Source organism: Marmota flaviventris, chromosome 19 (genome assembly GCF_047511675.1).
Source record: "Marmota flaviventris isolate mMarFla1 chromosome 19, mMarFla1.hap1, whole genome shotgun sequence".
Classification (NCBI taxonomy): domain Eukaryota; kingdom Metazoa; phylum Chordata; class Mammalia; order Rodentia; family Sciuridae; genus Marmota; species Marmota flaviventris.
The window spans coordinates 462,565-467,984 of NC_092516.1; the positions used below are offsets into that span (position 1 = coordinate 462,565).

Consider the following 5,420-nt stretch of genomic DNA (forward strand, 5'->3'; position numbering starts at 1 on the left):
CCAGGTGGCCGGAGCCCCGAGTCCGGCGTCACTGGCCTGGAAAGTCACCTGACGGGACTCACGGGAGTGGCCTTGCACAAGACGGTGTGGGCGGCGCCGAGTCCGGGGCTGAGACCCTCTGCAGCCTCCCGCGGACACCCCGGGCCAGGCGGTGACTTCGGGGACACGGGTGTCCCTGCGGGGCGGGGCTGGCAGGAAGCCACGGGGACGCGCGGTGGCTGGGTCCCTCTGACTCCGCGACAGGCCACTTCCCGGCGACGGTGGCGGTCGTGGGCGTGGCCTCCGGGGCGGGGCGGCGCCCGCCAATCACGGCCCGGCCAGCGCGGACTCCGCTGACCCTCGGCGGCGCGGCCGGAGGCGGTGGCGCAGGGCTGGAGCCGCTCCTCCCGGGCGCCCACTGGGGCGGCCAGCTCGGGGCGCGGAGCCGGCGGAGCGATCCGACCGTGTCCATTTGTGGCTGGATCTGGTTTCTGTCCTCCGCACACAGAGTGAGTCCTGCTCTCCCAGCCTCGTCCAAGGGGGGCCCTGGCCACACAAGCCACCTGGTGCCCCTTCTGCTGCATTGTGGGCCATCCTGAATGGGAGCCGAGCTCCTGCGCAGTGGGACTCCGTATTTGCGAAGCGCGGCCTCTGAGTTATGCAAGTGCACAACGAGGGCAACCCGACAGGATGTGCCGTTCCCACTTGTAGATTTTGGGTTGTTTTTTTTTGTTGTTGTTGTTTTGTTTTGTTTTTGGTATTGGGGATTCAACTCAGGGGCGCTCCACTACTGAGTCACATCCCCAGCCCAATTTTTGTATTTTTTTAGAGACAGGGTCTCACTGAGTCGCTTCCAGCCTCACTGAGGCTGGCTTTGAACTCGCGATCCTCCTGCCTCCACCTCCCGAGCCGCTGGGATCGCAGGCGTGTGGCCTTGCGCCCGGCCCCACTCGTCCATTTTGGCAGTGGGCGTGTTCTTTGTGTCTACCCCTCCCGCTGGGCTGCCCTGGACGCCGTCTCGGGTCCTCACCTCCAGGGAGGGCCCTGGGTGGCCGAGGGCCCTGGACTTGCACAGAGGGGCTTTGATCCTGGGCCGGCCGAAGTCTGGGGGCCCAGTCCCCTCCCTCTGCCGGGCAGCAGGCTGGGGCAGGAGGAACCAGAGTGAAGATTCCCTGCCTGCCCACCCGTCCACCACGTCCTCTCCCGATGCCCCCGCCAAGCCCCCGCCCGGGGTAATCCTAGAACCTAATAGAGCCGCGGGCTGCTGGCCGGCGCCCCGGCAGGTCCTGCAGAACACAGGCCTCTTTCTTCGGCCGAGCTGATAGAGCTCCTCTGTTTTCCCGGGGACAGGTTTCTGAGGGGCCATTGTGTGTGGACAGCCACTTGCACACTTGCTTCTTTGTGGGGTCCCCTGCCACTCCGTCCTGTGGGGTGGATTATTTTGCAGGGTGACTGCCACATTCTCCTGAGGTCCCCAAATCCACATGGAGCAGTGGGGACTCCGGGAGGTGAAATGGATTCCAGGGCCCAGGTGTTGGTGGCCATGGGGACGCCTTTGCAGATCACTGGGGTCATCTGGTGTCTTGAAACTGGAAATGCCAGCTGGGACCCAGGCCTGGGACAGAAGACAGGACGGGACTCCTGCGTCCAGCGCTGGGGCAAGGGGACAGTTGTGGTTTTCCTTCCCAGGCCAGGAGAGCCCTGACCTTTCAGATTTCGGGGAATCTCCCGTCCCAGGACGGAGCCTTCTGGAGGGTTCTGGAGTGTGCAGGAAAGGTGGGCAGGGCAGAGAGTGCGGGCAGCACCGGGCACCCCCCTCCACCCACCCTGTGGCCCGAGCAGGCAGGGACACCTGGTGTAGCCATTTTGCAGAGAAGGAAATTGAGACAGAGGGTCCCAGTGGCGGGGCAGGGGGTGGCAGGGACTCCTTCTCTGCCTCCAAAGTCCTTCTTCCCCGACAGCTAAACTGAGCTGTGATTCCCACATCACCCTGACCACCCCGGGGCCTTCAGCACCTGGACCTGGACCACAGGTGCCCGTGGTGGGTCCCAGCACAGCTGCCCGGTCTTGCAGACAGCCCTCTCCCTTCAGCCCCCGCCCTGGCTCCTGCCCTGCTCCGCGGGTTTGCCTGTCCCGAGCCTCCTTTTGTATCAACACGGCGGACGGTCACCTGTGGCCTTCGGGCCTGGCCTCCCGCACCACGTGAGCTCCAGGTTCCGGCCGAGGTGGCCTGTGTCCGCCCCTGCTCACGCCCCACGGCACCTCGTGCAGGTAGACAGGGTGTCTCCGATCTGCGGATGGAGGATGGACGCTGGGCGTCTCTACGCCTGCCCTTGTGGACGGCGCTGCCACAGCCCCCACGAGCAGGTTTCCTGGGTCCTGCATTTTGGACCTCTCTGTCCCCACTCTTCAGCCAGCGACTCAGATTCCCGCCTCCAGGCCCACTCTGCTGGTATATCCGGACCTGGGGACGCCCTCCTTCGCCCCCCCCTAGAACCCCTCTTGTCCTTCCAGCCCGAGCCCCTGCCCCCTTCCCTTGGGCTAAAGTTCTTCTCCGCCGTGGGGACCGAGGTGCTCAGGCTGGCCGGCCTCCTGTGCTCTGTCCTCAGGATGGCTGTGTGGTGTAGGGCCACTGTTCAGCCTCTCTGAACCCTGTGCCCTCGTCTGTGATGTGGGAGTCTAGTTCTGACCCCATGGAGCTGCTGTGAGCACCGGCAGCAAGAGAGCTGCGTGTCTCCCCCCAGGGTGACGCGGGTGGAGGGGCCAGCACCTGGCGGACTGCCGCTATCTGTGGGGCCAACCTTGTCCGACAGCTGTGCGGCTGGGCCACGCCCTGGCACCGTCATGAACCACCCGTGTCCTGCCTCTCAGGAGCCAGGGACTCACTAAGTGGCCCAGGCTGCCCTGGAGCTTGTGACCTCCTGCCCAGCCTTGCTGTGGTGGGGTTCGGGAACGCCCCACTTTCCCTCTCACGTGGGGAGTGCTCCCCTGGGTGTCCCTGAGGTCACCAACACTGAGCTGTGTCCCCAACTGCCCCGTGGGCCCTGTTTTTAAGGGAGCACCTGCAACCTGGGCAGTTAGTTCCCAGGAGAAAGCGCCATCCTGCAGCCTGGCTGGGCCACCGAGGGCCTGGTTCCAGGGTCCCGGGGTGGAGGGGCGAGCCCCTTCGGGGGACGGTCCCCTGGACCACCCTTGTGCTCAGGCCTGATTCCTGGGGCGGAGGGGAAGTCCCTCTCCTCCTCCCTCCCTCCTGTTCTGGGCACAGGGAGCGGATGTCTCACTTCCCACCAGGGTGACGCGGTGGCGCTGACCTCCGCACGGGCCTGGGCAAGTCCTTGGCAGGGCTGAGGCCTTCCCTCCTGGAGGCCGCTTGGCCTCTGCTCTTCTCAGCAGACATCCTTCTGGGAACTGGCCCGAAGGAGATGACCCTCAAAAGGGAAACGGGGAGGCCCTGTCCAGAGGGACCTCCTGTGGCCTCTACAACAGGACACCAGGGCTCGGGGCGTGTCCGCGGCGGTCGGAGCGGATTCTTAGGGGGGGTCTGTAGAAAGGGGACACCCTTTGTCCACAGGGACACACTCGGGGACAGTGCTGAGCCCACATGCTGACACCCAAGGGGGAGTGAAGGCCAAGGACCTCCCTGACCCCAGGCTGTCCTTCTGCTCTGCTCCACAGGAAACGCGCTGCTGTGTCCCCAGGGTCCTCCCAGTCCAGGGCTCCACGGGACCTCGGCCTCGTTGTCCAGACTGAAGCCTGACACCTGAAGACGCATTTCCATTTGGGGTGATCTGTGGGTTCTGGAGCAAAGAGAAGGAAGTGGGAAGAAGGACGGGGAGGGAGGCGGCACTGGGAGGCAGAGCCCCGGGCAGGGAGTTGGTCTTTTTCAAATCAAAAGCCTGTTGGCAGCTCCAACAGCACAGCCCCTTCCCGGGACTGAGGCAGGGTGTTTATTTATCCTCCAAGTCTTTAAAAAGTTCTTTATTTTATTGCAAAAGCAATACGCACTCGTTGTTTGAAACCAAACATCACAGAACTGTATAAACTGAGATCCCTGCCGCCCTCCCCCTCTCCGCCTTGGCTGTCTGTGGTGTTTTTTCTTTTAGATATTTTCCACTTCAAAGTCCCCCCACAAAAAAACCCCAAAACTTTTCCCCCTCTTTGTAGCTACAGGATACAGTGAAAAATAAAATGTGTCCTGGGCACGGTGGGGCCCGCCTGTAACCCCAAGGCACTCAACAGGCTGAGGCCGAGGACCCCACGTTCCAGGCCACCTGGGCCACTCAGTGAGACCCTGTCGGGGATGTGGCTCAGCGGCAGGGCACCCCTGGGCCCGTCCCGGTACCTAACTTGGAGGCTGGATGGGCCAGCAGCCGTGGTCATATGGAAATCCTAGGCACGGGGGCCGCCTGGGCGCTCTGTTCCACCCCGTCCCCTTCCGTTCCATGTCATCACACAGAGGGTGGCCGTGGTGACTCAGCCCAGGGACCTTGTGCCCCTGCAGGGGACCTGTGGAGGCCTCGGCTGCAGACCCCGGCTGGCTGCTGCAGGTGCTCGCTGTTCTCTGCTCTGGAACTCGGCTTTGCACGGAAGGTCTTCACGGCCATCTTCCCGTGGCGTTCCCAGCACCGGGCAGGCGGGCCCGAGCGGGTCATGCCATGTTCTTTGTGTGCGTGTGTGTGTGGGGGGGCACTAGGGACGGAACCGGGGACACGCCCCACCGACTGGCCCCACGACTGACCCCACGACTGGCCCCACGACTGGCCCCACGACTGACCCCACGACTGACCCCACGACTGGCCCACGACTGGCCCACGACTGGCCCCACGACTGACCCCACGACTGACCCCACGACTGGCCCACGACTGGCCCACGACTGGCCCCACGACTGACCCCACGACTGGCCCCACGACTGACCCCACGACTGGCCCACGACTGACCCCACGACTGGCCCACGACTGGCCCACGACTGGCCCACGACTGGCCCCACGACTGGCCCACGACTGGCCCACGACTGGCCCCACGACTGGCCCACGACTGACCCCACGACTGGCCCCACGACTGACCCCACGACTGGCCCCACGACTGGCCCACGACTGGCCCACGACTGGCCCCACGACTGGCCCACGACTGGCCCACGACTACGCCCCACGACTGGCCCACGACTGACCCCACGACTGGCCCCACGACTGGCCCACGACTGGCCCCACGACTGGCCCACGACTGGCCCACGACTGGCCCCACGACTGGCCCACGACTGGCCCACGACTGGCCCCACGACTGGCCCCACGACTGACCCCACGACTGGCCCCACGTCTGGCCCCACGACTGGCCCCACGACTGGCCCACGACTGGCCCACGACTGGCCCCACGACTGGCCCACGACTGGCCCCACGACTGGCCCCACGACTGGCCCCACGACTGGCCCCACGACTGGCCCACGA

At 65.0% G+C, this 5,420-nt stretch overlaps 1 long non-coding RNA gene across 1 annotated transcript; it reads left to right on the forward strand.

Moving 5' to 3' along the window:
* The first annotated feature begins 266 nt into the window (after positions 1 to 266).
* Positions 267 to 4,181, forward strand: LOC114097112 (uncharacterized). Its single transcript, XR_003583540.2, has 2 exons — positions 267 to 488; positions 3,655 to 4,181. It is a non-coding gene; the product is annotated as an uncharacterized lncRNA (long non-coding RNA).
* Positions 4,182 to 5,420: the final 1,239 nt, after the last annotated feature.